This window comes from Protopterus annectens, chromosome 8.part0 (genome assembly GCF_019279795.1).
Source record: "Protopterus annectens isolate FY-2018-M chromosome 8.part0, PAN1.0, whole genome shotgun sequence".
NCBI classification, from domain to species: Eukaryota; Metazoa; Chordata; order Ceratodontiformes; family Protopteridae; genus Protopterus; species Protopterus annectens.
The window spans coordinates 971,866,450-971,881,558 of NC_056741.1; positions in this window are offsets into that span (position 1 = coordinate 971,866,450).

The following is a 15,109-nucleotide window of genomic DNA, read 5'->3' on the forward strand; positions in this document are numbered from 1 at the left end:
CATCAGATGGACATTATATATACTGGCTGTGTGTGTGTGTGTGTGTGTGTGTGTGTGTGTGTGTGTGTGTGTGTGTGTGTGTGTGTGTGTGTGTGTGTGTGTGTGTGTGTGTGTGTGTGTGTGTGTGTGTGTGTGTGTGTGCGTGTGTGTGTGTGTGTGTGAGTGTGTGTGTGTGTTTGTGAGAGACTATGTGTATGCCTCTGGCTTAGCACACTGCATTTAGTGAACTGCAGTGATTTGTGCAACTTCCAGCTCTCAAGATATACAAAATAAGCAGCTCAAAAAATGGCCAAAACTTGAGCAATTTCTTAATACTTAAAGGCTACATTTTCATCATGCTTTTTGTGGGATGTCTTCTTAACAAATCATGATATTGTTTTTCCATAATGATGTCTGGTATTTTGATTTCTTATATAACAACCAGAAAGCCATTTGCATGAAGACACTCCCCAGGATTTAGCAAGCTCTGCATGGCGTGCAGGAATAGTGCAGGAGCTGCTGGAGTCAATATGGCCACCGAGAGATCCAGGAACAAGCTCACGGGAGGTGCACAAGTGCTCCTGCACTATTCCTGCACGTGCACAGCTCCTGTATGCAAATTTCTCCATTTGCAAGTAAAAACCATGCAAATGAGGTGAATTTGTAATCCAGGAAACTGGCAGCAAGCTGTGCAGGACTAGTGTAGTCTACAGAAATGTAATCGCTAGTAACCGAGTACATTTCTGCAAACTACAAAATGGAGCCATGACAGCTCCAAATAAAGGGTGTATATAATGTGGAAAGCATGCCAATGGCCAAATATATGCCCACTGGCATGGAAAACAGTTGCAAAAATAAAAAAAATAACTTTTCTATTTTTTTAGCTAATTTTGACTGTTTAAGTAGGGCAGCAATGCACAAATGGGATCGGGCCGAAAATAAAAAAAAATTGAAATAAGCATTCTATCCAAAATCACAATTTTTGCCATTATTCTCAATAGCAGGCAGAAGACAACATGGCCAGTGAATAGTGGTTGATAAGGGGGAAGGCTCAGTGTCAAACTTGTAACTAGGCATAAGCAGGCAATCCTATGCAAATGAGGGGAATGATATTGAATCCCAGATCCGCCCTCATAGCTAGCCTGCACCCAACCGTGTAGATGCAGGAAGACCCTGGTGCAAGCCTAAGAGCTAGCTGACATCATAGAAGAATGTGTCAGGCATACTGTCAGCTTATTGTAGCCCTTTGGCTCAGGTTTGCCCTTAGCTTAGCAGAGCTAAGCAAGGGGGTGCGTCTGAAGCTGCCAAGCACACTTTACATTGCCTAAGCAGGTGTGCGCATCGTGCACCGTGTTTTAAAGGAAAAAAAAAAGTAAACCAGGAAATTGCAGCTCCATGCACATCTGAGCACTGTGTTTGCATGGTGCACCCCTGGGCTTAAACAAGAAGGCAATGGGAAGGGAAAACAGCAGTAGGAAGGTAATCATGGAGAACTAGCATAGCTGGCAGTTGAAATGTATCAGAATCAGCCAATTACACAGGCAGCAGCCCAGCCCAGCCCAGCACACCACTATAAACTATGCAAACACCTTTACCTCTGGTTTTTCCCACAAACTCTACACCACCGGTGTACACAAGCAGGGAAATGTTACCAAACAAAAGCAACAAAATGATAAGGGCTGCAGCAGCTATCATAAATCAACATGTGGAAGAGACTGAGGGTGGTGTGGATGGGAATGCTGATGACCAACCCACAATGAGGAGAAGGAGAAGAGTGTACAGACCCAGGGTAACCTACATGAGCTGGAGATAGTGGAGCGCTATAGGGTGGACAGGGACCTCCTACAGCAAATTGTTGAGCTGTGCTGACCACACCTCACACACAGAACCAACAGAGGGGATCCCGTCCCAGTGGATACCAAGGTATGTGTAGGCCTAAGAATACTAGCCACAGGTGCCTTCCAAAAGCCAATTGGGGATATCAAGGGGATCTCACAGGAATCAGCATCCAGGGTTCTCCACCAGTTCCTGGATGCCATGTCAGCACATGCCAGTGAGCATGCATATTTCCACAACAGCCGTGATGTTGACCAGTAATATGCATCTTTTCCACCAAATAGCTGAATACCCAGAGGTAGTAGGTGCTATTGACTGCACGCGCATACACATAAAAGTACCATCTGGTGAGTGGGGCAGGGTCTACATCAACTGCAAGGGCTTCCCCTCCATCAACTGCCAGGTTGTGTGCGATGCCCAGGGCATTATAATGAATGTATGTGCTGGCTGCCCTCGAAGCTATCACAACTCTCACATCTGGTATATGATACAGCTGTATGAGAGATTTGCCAATGGGGACATCCCTTACGGCCACCTAGTGGGGGATGCTGGTTATGCAGTGGAGCTGTGGCTGATGACACCCATCAGAAATGCACACGCACCCAAACAAGAACTCCATAATGAGGCACACACACAGACCAGAATCATAAAAGAGCATGTGTTTTGGATGCTCAAATCATGGTTCCGGTGCCTGGACACATCCGGTGGAGCCTTGCAGTACTCACCAGCTACATGTACCCAAATTTTCATCGTATGTGCCATGCTTCACAATATGATCCTGCGGAAACAGCTGCAGCAGGAACAGCACGGGACAGGGCCATACAGCCCTCCACCATTGCCAAGGCCTGCACAAGCACAGAGGGACTTGGAGGAGGAACAACCTGAGCCTGCCCCAGTAAGCAGAAGGAGGTGTGCCCAGTATGCCCAGGCCGTGTCAAAGAGACAACGCATAGCACATACACTGACATGGTAGGAACCCAAGGAATGACACCTCTCTCTGACTCGCACATACAGTAAAAGGGAAGCCAAACATGACACTACCTGTGCTTAACCATGTATAGGGAGTGTACTATGTACATCCAACATAGTCAGCCCTACAGCACCATCCTCAATACTGGCTCAGCCAGAAGGTAAGTCACTCTCCCTATCAATTACCGAATGGAGTAGTATGTTTTGTTACTTGTATCTATGGTATGGACGTGAACATGCAAGGGAATCGGGTGGCTGAATGGGATGCCAGAAGATAGTAGACACCTATAGTCACAGCATGAGATCTGTATCAAATACTGGTGTCACTACAGTAGCCAGTACTAGACAAGGTGACAAAACTCACTGCAGTATATGTGGTGGGCCACATGTGTGCCCATAGGACACACACACACATGCCAGTCAGGGAGGCTCACATACCCAACAACAGTCTCAGCCAGCAGGACAGGTGCAGACAAACACAAACAAAGGCTGTGCTAAGGCCTCTGATTGATGGCTATGGAGAACATCCCCCCTCCAGACCTACACAGACAGACTACAACAGGTCAGGCAGTGGGATGTTAGTTCTCAAGGGTAAGAAGTCTGAAACTGAAATGTAGGTCAAATAACCTAAGACCCATAGTACACTGATATGCCTCTAGTCAGCATGATAGGTCAGAATACAGAATGAAATGGAGTACCTGAAATACCAGTGCAGTCATAGCAAATGTGTACAAGTGTCAGGTGTGCCTCCCCACCAATCCTATGTAGAAATGTAGTAACATTTATGTGTAGGTATAATAACAGTGGAGCACAGATTACCTGAGCTGGCCAAAGTAGCAGGATAGATTATGGCACATGTACAATATGCAGGGCTGCGTGTGTTAGGTTGGTGTGTGTTGTATATTGTGTGAGAGTGGTCAGTATGTAGGTATGGTGAGGTTTGTCCTAGTGGCCATTGGCCAGTACTGCCAATGACAGGGCCAAGTTCTCACAACTGCAGTGCCAAAAACAATGCATCCCAGCAAAACACATTCCAGCAGTAAGCCATAGTAAATGTTTAGAAGTAATATCTGTCACCATCTGAAAGATGGATATGGCATAAATGTGGGCCCAGACATACAAACAGTACACAGGGGGAAGTACCCCAGACAGAGAGTGTATAATATGTTACTGTCAAATGGACACACCTTTGGAATTGTACATACAGGTTAGCAGCACATTAGCTGAGTTTGTAGTAGGGAATACTGATGTCATCTGGCCAAACACTGGCAGATGACAAAGGTCACAGGTATGAAGTATTGAGAAACAGCTGATGTCCCTGACAAGCCAGCATAAGTGGAATGCCCCATGCATATCTGTGAGTCAGTTGCATGTAGTGTCCATAGTACACATGCACCCAGCTCATCCCACCATCACCCACAGGTACTTCTCTGCTCGTATCCCTGCTGTTGGGAATGAGTACAATATGACCCCCACCTCTGTATGGCAATACCCAAAGAATGCAGCATGCAGAACAGGTTTCCCATGCAGGTGTGCCCCTAGCTGTTAGCAGTACCCTGCTAGCATCCACGCCACTGGATCAATAATGACAGAAAGTATTGGCATTAACACCTTGCACACCTACCCTGTCACCCCAGGGGAATATAGTGTCTTGCAGTCTGGGACTGAAGGAGTGACACAATGCAATGGCCTGCTACAGCTGGCCTGCATCACTACCAAATGGCCTACATTCCTCTGCCAAAGGCCTGTGGTTCATAAGTACTGCCAACATATGTTATGTCATGGACTCCCAAATAACAACATAACACCATCCACAGAACCCAAATGCAAGGCCGTGTGGACAAATCCCAGTAACATGTTCACCATGTCCTACTGCATGAACTGTGGACCAACACCGAATTACTGCTGGGATGAGGTGATAACTATAGGAAACTTATCAGATAATGTTTGCATAATGTTTGGAAGAGGAGAGAATAATAGAGGGGGGGTAGGAGCATGGGCGGCATGGAGTGTGTGAAGTCTGAAACTCAGCCATGTGCACATACTATCCATGTCTGCAAACACAGGAATGGGTGGCTACAAATATGCTCATAAACCACATGTGAAGGGGGTAATGTCCAGAATTATGACACCTGCCTCTGGTAATCTGTGTAAATCTGTAGAGCTGTGAGGCATGGCCACAGCAGGATATGGCCATACTGTCACGTCAGTGGATGTACAAGCATGGGATCCTCAGCCACCACTGTACCTAGGTGATGAACCATTTACACAGACCCAGCAGCAAGTGTCTGCAGCTTCCTTTCCAGAATGGCATGGTTGTGCAAGAATATGTAGTCTGCAGACCACAATACAGGACACAGCTGCATTCACCCTGTGTTCCCCAGGACATTACTGCAAGCAAATATGTATACCTGACAGTACTTGATGATATAAAATATCACAGTGTAAAACAGTACATATGTCTGAATATCTCTTCTAACACCGACCATGTAGGAGAAGCAGCACAAACATAATTACCTACAGTAACCCACTATCCTTTGTCCATTTTGACCCCATATTGTCAACCAATCTACAGATATCCCACAGAAACAGGTTGCTAGCTGTAGGTGTAGAACACAAAAGCCTGCACTGGAGTACAACCTACCTGGAATGGATTCACAGATTCAGTAGAGAAGGTCATACTGGGCATGCTCCCACACTTAGAGAAACGAAGCCCATGTCTGACAACAAAATGCATACTGGGTATGCTCACACACATAAAGAAATGAAGCCCATGTTTGGCAACAACAGTGGACTATACATATCTGACAGTCACAGATGTTTGTCCACACACTCCACAGTACACACCAGTCATGCTTTGCACACACACATTGTATAGGAATACACACATATATCCAAGGACAACACACTATAATAAGCCAAAATTACACATACATAGACGTGTGGAAAAGAGTGATAGACAGTGACAAAGAGCCTCCCATCATGAGGCCTGTCCCACCCACCACAAATCCAATTGGCTAAAACCACATGATGTGCAAATGTCAATCACTGTAGACATTTGCCTTTGGTATCCCTCAGCACTATAGTGTCTGTGGTGCTTGTAACATGACTGTACAAGTCAATAGTTATCTAGCAGTTGTATACACGTACCTGTGGAATATAAACCTGTGAGTGCCTGAGTATTGTGTGTCTGCTTCCAGATGAATGGGTTATGGCCCATACACACACACTGCACTCCCCATTGCCCTACTATGGCAAGCCTGCTGATGCCTTCCCTTTGAAATAAACCTTTGGAGAAGACATAGCCCTATAAGCTCCATGGAGTGTGCTATAACTGCATAATGCTATAGTTAGATAAGATTTCTAATCCCAGATATGGCAACTGTGTGTGTTTATGTTTGTCTGGTTAGGGATCAATGCTTTTTAGGCCATTCACACTCACTACAATTTAAAATGCTCTACTATTACAGGGCTGCTGTTATTAACTTTGAAATACACCTTTGGGGAAGCAATAACCCAGTAATCTCCATGGTGCATCTTATAACTGTGTAATGCTGTAGTGTGATGTACTAGTTATGTAAGAGTTCTATTCCCAGACATGGCAACTGTAGAACTTTGTGCGTGTTTGTTTACCTGTGTAGGGATCAATGCTTTTCAGACCATTCACAGTTACTACAACTTCCATTGCCCTGCTTTGGCAAGCCTGCTGATATCATTCACTTTGAAATACACCTTTGGGTAAGACATAGCCCAGTAAGCTCCGTGATGGGGCCTATAACTGCGTAATGCTGTAGAGTGATGTACTAGTTAGGTAGGAGCTATATTTCCAGACATGGCAACTGTGAAACTCTGTGTGTGTGTGTAGGGATCAATATTTTTGTGGCCATTAACAGCCACTAGGCACACCTAAAAATGGAGAACATTGATATCTGTGCAGTAACAGAGACCTGATCCAAGGCTCCAGAAAGCACCCCTGCAATACCAGGTACAGCTCTCATCACACCTGTTGGCCACCAAACCAGGACCAAAACAAGAAAGGCAGAGGAGTGTCCATATTCACCAAGAAAATTCACACCACCAGGCTACTTGCCTAACAGAATATGTCTGAAATACCCCTGGTGCAACTAACACTAGGTAAGACTGCAATCCAAATTGTATAGCTTGCTACAGATCGCCCACCATGCCCCAAGATTCCCACTACAGCTTTTGAAACATACTGGGAAATATTATGATACTGGGTGACTTACACTACCCTGCCAGTAACTGAGAAAAATACTTGTGTACCAACACATGTGCCCAACGGTTCTTGGAAGTCATAATTCCCAAAGCCCTGGATCAAGTAACCCATAGTTCCACCAGGGGCTCAAATATCCTAGACCTGGTCATTACCAAGATGGGAAATTAATGCTGCACACCTATTGTCACCCCATCGGTGGTCAAGTCTGCCCATGAGCTAATCACCCTTAACATCCACATCCGTCCCCGTACCCCACTAAGGAAACCTCCGTAACACACATCTCCAAACCCATCATGCTACACATCAGACGTGACTAACGTCATAACACCCATGAAGATGGGAACTGAAAGGATGACTGCTGAATCCTACATGAAGGCACTGTGCGAGCGCATCCACTCGTGCATGAATTGTGCCATCCAATATATAACTAAAACGCTCCCCACCAAGAAAAGGAAGCCAATGTGGTAGCCCTCTGCCATAAGCATACTATACAACAAAAGGAAGAAACTGTTGCAGAAACGGGGGAATTTCCAGGATGCAAAATACTCCCTTACCAGCCACAGTAAGAAGCTGAGATCCCTCATAACATCCACCAAAGCTAGTTATGAACATAATATAGCCAAAGATGCCAAAGACAACTGCAAGCCTTTCCATAGCTATGTCAGGTATTTAAAAGGCAATGCTCACATCTGCTCTGAGCTACAGCAGGATGGTATTAAATATACTGCTCCCAAAGATATTGCCAATATCCGGACAGATCGATTCAATGCCAACTGCACCCCCCTCTCAACCTCGAAATGGCCAATCTCAACACTGAAAGATTGCCAGATTCTGGTAATAATAGCCACATAGGTAAAAGCCACACTCTCCAGAGCTAAGACAACAGCAGCCATGGGACCAGTCAACATCTCAGGCTGTGTACTAAATGAACTACAAAATGAACTGGCACCTCACCTACGTGCCATGTGTAATCATAGCCACACCTCATGCTTCGTGTCCACTCTTTGGAGCACAGCTACAGTTATTCCAGTCCACAAGGGGGGATCCACCTTGAATCCTGGCAACTACAGCCCCAGCAGTATGATATGCCTGATCTGCAAGGCCATGGAACGTATTATCATGGAAATTAAAACAAAGACATTGGCAACCTGCAAACACTGGACCCCAACCAGGTTGGGTTTGTGAAGGGCCAATCATGTCAACTCAACCTGATTGACAACTGTGAATCAGTCTACAGAGCTGTGGATGAGGGTAAGGTGGTTCACACAGCCTATCCAGACCTTGCAAGGCCCATCCCCCAGTCTGGAGTCATAGATAAAGGTATCAAGCTGGCCATTAATCCCTATGTCACCTGATGGGTTGTCAACCGCTGTACTGACAGAAACCACACTGTAAATCTAGGTGACACCAACTCCAGCCCCAGACAAGTGGCAGTTGGAGTACCTTAGGGTTCAGTCCTGGCAACACACTTGTTTGCATCTACTGTTCTGAAGTACAGTCCAACAGTAAGGGACTCTGGCAAGCAAAGGTCACAGATGGCTGCACAATGGGAGCCAATATTGAATCTCCACATGATGTGGATATTCTACAGAAGGGCCTTACAGAAAGACATGCTTGGTGCCTGAGCCATGGCCTCAAGATCAATGCCAAGAAATGCATAGTTATCCCTTTTGGGAAAGGACATGTACCTGTGAAGTGCCACATAGGTGCCAGTACACTAAACACCTAGAGTGTGATAAGAGACTTAGAGACACAGGTGGATAGTGGTCTCACCTTTGATAACCACATTACCACAACAGTCAGGAAATCCACCTATGTGGCACACCACATCACTAAGGGCTTTACATCCAGGAAAAAGGAGGCCATCATCCCACTGTAGTCATCTCTCAGTAGACCCCGTACAGACTACAATGGCCCGTTACATATGTACCTCACAAGACATCTGCAACAACTAGAAAGACTGCAGACATACCTCACTAAAAGAATCACAGGCCTAAACCAGATGCCCTATGCTGAACATCTGAAAGTCATCCAGCTATACTCTGTCTCATATCATGTTCTCAGAGGCGATCTCTGCTTAACATACCATGGCATGTCAAACCCACAGCTGTTGGACATGCTACACTTAAAGAATTCCAAACCCTCACAGCCACATTCTCCAGGGATCCAAATATTGTCATCACAATGAACAATACATGTTGGAGGGATGTGTTCCTGACCAAGAGACTCCCCTGACTCTGGAATAGTTTGCCCATACATGTCAAGAAGAGTGCCTCTTTGGCCCTCTTCAAAAGGAACCTGGATGATTGGATGGGAGATAGGAAATTGACCCAGGGGATCATGTCAGTTGTCCTGCTAGTTAGGGGTCCAGGGAAGTAAATATTGTGGGTAAAACATAGCCAGGGAATTGTCATGGCTAGGCATGTATAGGCTCTAGGGCTGATAGCCTAGTACCAACCTATGAACCTATGAACCTATGACCTACACTTTCTTTTGCTCAACCTTGGTAAGGCTGCTGATGTCATTCAATTTGAAATGCACCTTTGTGGAAAAATTAGCCCAGTAAGCTCCATGGCATGCTGTAACTGCGTAGTTCTGTAGTGTGATGTACTAGTTAGGTAGCAGTTCTAATCCCAGATATGGCAAGTGTAAATGTTTGTTTGTCTGTGTAGGATCAATGCTTTTGAGGCCATTATCATTCACTGCAACTTCCATTGCCCTACTTTGGCAAGCCTGCTGATGTCATTCACTTTGAAATACACCTTTGTGGAAGAACTAGCCCATTAAGCTCCGTGGCATCTACTATAACTGGGAAATGCTGTAGTGTGATGTACTAGTTAGTTAGGAATTCTAATCTCAGACATGGCAGCTGGGAGACTTTGTGTGTGTGTGTGTGTGTGTGTGTGTGTGTGTGTGTGTGTGTGTGTGTGTGTGTGTGTGTGTGTGTGTGTGTGTGTGTGTGTGTGTGTGTTTGTCATATGTATCCTGTGTGGAGGAAGCTGTGAGTGTGTAATAACAGGACTCATTGTGGAGTAGGTTTTACAAATTTCTTGTATGGTGGTCCTATTAAATGTCACAATGTCCACTTTACAAGGATAACAGATGGCAAACAGCAGAGAGGCTGGGGTAGACAATCCATACCCCTAATTGTGACATCATGCCTTGGGGATCAATATAGGCAACCTTTGTATTACCCAGAGAACACTTTCCACCCATGTCTCACTCACAATCACACTCAGCTAGGCAACAACTACTATGTTGGTAGTTCCCTGCATATTGCCCACAGATAGTAACCATGGTGTGATTGCAGTCAACTACAGAGGACATGGCACGCTGCCCCATCCCTACAATAGGGAAATCATTGCATACAGTGCTCCTTTGCTATGTTCCACACTGGATGCCTGCAACAACTGTAGAGTCAACAAACGTAACCCACAAAGGACATATCATGCCTTATACACATGCCCTGTATGGACAGATGCCACTGATACCATGGAAAACTTGTATCATGCTGTCAATGTAGGTGCAGGGTCAACCTGGTGTCCATTGCCAGTTCTTACCACATGAGGTCAGGAATGGCACATCTGATGATAACAATCTGCCTACACAACATGCCCCAGACACGCCAGGTACACTTCCATGTCACAGAACTTGCATGTTGGACATGTGCACATCTCAGACACCATCCATGTTATGGAATATAGAACACTTACATGGAAAGCATTGCAAAGCACTAGCCACCCACAATAGTAACCCAGATGACTGGATGGTGAATACAATACTTACCTGTGTGGGCCAATCCAGACACTACACCCCTGAGCCACACTGCAGACCATTGTCATGTGGCCTGATGCCAAGGTATACCCTTTACCTAGCCTTGTACAGCCTTCTGGCATAGCCAACCACTACACACCTGTGAAGCAATGCACCCATGCATGTCAGTACTGGCAAACCTGTGTCTGTGTGTGTGTGGAGTATAATGATTTGGACGCCATTCACACTCACTACACCTCCCACTGGCCTACTGAAACATGACTTCTGATGTCAGGCTCCTTGACATACCCTTTGCCCATATATCATCCTGATAACCCCTGTGGTGCATGTGATACCTGTGTATTACTGTATTGTGGCAAACTAGCTAGTTAGGAAGTCTAATCCTGACCCTGCCAACTGTGATAATGTGTGTGAGTCCCTGAGAGAGTGTGGCTGTGTCGACCTTGACACCTGTTTTTGTGGACAAGCATGTGTACTACACCTACCTTATCCCTCCTTTATCACTGTTGCTGATGTCACTCACCATCAAATATACCTTTGGACAGCTTCCCAACATGTAAGCTCTGTGGCACATGCAATAACTGCATAGACATGTGATAGCAATACATAGTCAGGCAGGGGTTTGAAACCCCATGCTTTTAAGTGTGTAATGCAAACATGGTTAGGTTTTACTCTCCCACCCCTTCCCTGTCTTACTTTGTCTCTGTCTGTCTCTCTCACTCTGTCTCTGGTGGATGTGGAGAGTTACACCTGCTTTGCTTAGGCAGCAGCTTGTGTTTTGTAAGTGATGTTCATGATCAGCTGATTGCCTCTGCACAAATTGCAGTCCCCACTAGCTGATTGCATGTGGAACAGCTATGGTAACATTCCCATAGCCAATTACATGGAAACACACTCCTATAACTAGGAACATCATGTGGGTGTTGGCCCTTTTCATTCACTGTGACCAGGACTTCATGTTGGTGTTTGGCAAACAGCATCACAGATGGTAGTGGGATATACCATTAAAAACATACACTGTTGAGACAGGCCAACAAACAGGATGGGGATGTTCCAGACATGACTACAGAATATAAGTGTTGCTCTTCTACATTTGGAGTAATGCTGGTTTAACAAGGTTTGTGTGGATATGGCTGGTCTACATTATTTAATACCTGTCATGACAGTGTTATGTATTTGAGAAAACTCCCACCTGCAGGTTTATCTGTAGAACGGCCAGAGTCTGAAGTCTTATGTGTCTTGTGTTACTCACAGATCACCTATCTTAGAACTGCAGAAGCATAGTCTGAGGATTGCAGTCAGTACATGGTGACAGCCATGAGAGTTACTGACTTCATATCCCTCATAGGACATATGTCACACGCAAACCCTGTTACAACAGTAAATGTATCACATGGAAAGTACTTTGAGGGGTTGAAGAATGAAGAGAATGAGAGGGAGAGAAGGTTGGATGATGTAGGGATAGTGAATCATGAAGTACAATGGATTAGCAAGGAGGAAGTAAGGATAGGTATGAAGAGAATGAAGAATGGAAAGGCTGTTGGCCCAGATGACATACCTGTGGAAGCATGGAGGTGTTTAGGTGAAATGGCAGTGGAGTTTTTAACCAGATTGTTTAATGAAATCTTGGAAAGTGAGAGGATGCCTGAGGAATGGAGAAAAAGTGTTTTGTTACCGATTTTTAAGAATAGGGGTGATGTGCAGAGCTGTAGTAACTACAGAGGGATTCAATTGATCAGTCACAGCATGAAGTTATGGGAAAGAGTAGTGGAAGCTAGGTTAAGAAGGGACGTGTTGATTAGTGATTACCAGTATGGTTTCATGCCGGGAAAGAGCACTACAGATACGATGTTTGCTCTGAGAATGTTGATGGAGAAGTACAGAGAATGTCAGAAGGAGTTACATTGTATTTTTGTAGACTTAGAGAAAACATATGACAGGGTGCCTAGAGAGGAGTTGTGGTATTGTATGAGGAAGTCAGGAGTGTCAGAGAAGTATGTAAGAGTGGTACAGGATATGTACGAGGGTAGTGTGACAGCGGTGAGGTCTGCGATGGGAGTGACAGATGCGTTTAAGGTGGAGGTGGGGTTACATCAAGGATCAGCTCTGAGCCCTTTCTTATTTGCAGTGGTGATGGACAGGTTGACAGACGAGATCAGACAGGAGTCCCCGTGGACTATGATGTTTGCAGATTACATTGTGATCTGTAGTGAGAGTAGGGAACGGGTGGAAGAGACCCTGGAGAGATGGAGATATGCTCTAGAGAGAAGAGGAATGAAGGTCAGCAGGACTAAGACAGAAGATATGGGTGTGAATGAGTGGAAGGATAGAGGAATGGTGAGAATGCAAGGAGTAGAGGTGGTGAAGGTGGATGAGTTTAAATACTTGGGGTCAATAGTTCAGAGTAACGGTGAGTGTGGAAGAGAGGTGTAGACGAGCGTACAGGCAGGATGGAGTGGGTGGAGTAGAGTGTCAGGAGTGATTTGTGACAGACGAGTACCTGTAAGAGTGATAGGGAAAGTCTACAAGAGGGTAGTGAGACCAGCTATGTTATATGGGTTGGAGACAGTGGCATTGAAAAAAAGGCAGGAGTTTGAGCTGGATTTGGCAGAGTTAAAGATGCTAAGATTTGCACTGGGTGTAACAAGGGTGGACAGGATTAAGAATAAGTATATTAGAGGGTCAGCCCAGGTTGGAAGGTTTGAAGACAAAGCCAGAGAGGCAAGATTACGTTGGTTTGGACATGTGCTTTGGAGGGATGCTGAGTATATTGGGAAAAAGATGCTAAGGATGAAGCTACCAGGTAACAGGAAAAGAGGAAGGCCTAAGATAAGGTTTATGAATGTGGTGAGAGAGGACATGCAGATGGTTGGTGTGACAGAGCAAGATGCAGTGGACAGGAAGAAATGGAAACAGGTGATCCACTGTGGCGACCCCTAACGGGAACAGCCGAAAAAGATGATGATATATATATATATATATATATATATATATATATATATATATATATATATATATATATACACATATACCGAGAGATCTGTATATGGTCATATATATAATGCACTATATAGATGTATATAAATACATATATATGAATATATATGTGTATGTACATGTAGACATATATCTACATATGTATATGTATATATCTATATCCTTGTCATGTGTAAACATTACTTTTGTGTATACCTTCCAGATGTATCACACCGTATGTATCTGATATGTATATATTTTGATATAACAACATATGTGATGCAACAGTAATATCACTAACAAGTACTACACAACTGTAGAAGTCACAGCAATTGTTCAATACTATTCAATATGTGTACTGACAAATATATTGGAAAAACAACAACTGTCTGAACAGGTGTCATGGCACAGTGATTAACTGTTGTGACTATAGTGTACAGGGTTCAAGACCTGCAAGGGCTGTTTATTTTGTTGCTGGGAGAGAGAAAGATGTCAATTAGCAACTTTTATATCCCTGTAGTTCTCATTACTTTATTAGTCAGTGCTGTGATCTGTACCTTACAAGTATTATTACACTACCCTATGGCCTTAGTTTGGCCAGTGGTATGGATGTAGACAACTATATACATGAACTGAGTTTTACCTGCAGTATACACCTCTTACCTGGTATACCTGTGGAGGTATTGTTTCTTAACAATACCTGACTGTTTCTACGCATATTCCCAGATTCCGGGTTGATGTTATGTACACACCTCTCCATCTCTTATTGCACACACTGTGGGCATATCTTGACAACATGCAGGTGAAACCGGGACATATTTTGACTATTGCCCTCATAAACCTTTGGTGAGTTGTACAATGACAGGTTTGTTTTCATAGAAATTTTCCAAATATTTACAGGCCTGACAGTCATTTATATGACATTAAATGCTGCCTACATGTCAGAGATTAGCACGCTGATATGCCAGGGGGATAGGGTAACAGTCAGCAGATGTGGGCCAATTCTCTGGACATTCCAGACAGATCTGTACAGTCGAGGGGTATGATTCTCATACAGCTTACTACCACTCCCAGGAATTGAACCATGGCTGTATGTGCTAAAATAACACAATGTACATCACAGTTGGGTGGGCTATATTGATATTTGCTGTGTATTTTTTTCTCTGAATTCTTTCTATAAGTCTCCTGTGGTTTTACAGTCTGAGCTTGTAATTCCAACACTCTTACACAGGGTTTCCTAGACAGTTTTATTATGTAGCACTGTGTGGATGACAGTGATGAGTAATACCTTATTAGTCAGAGATACTGCAACACTAACACTGCCATACAATACCAGAC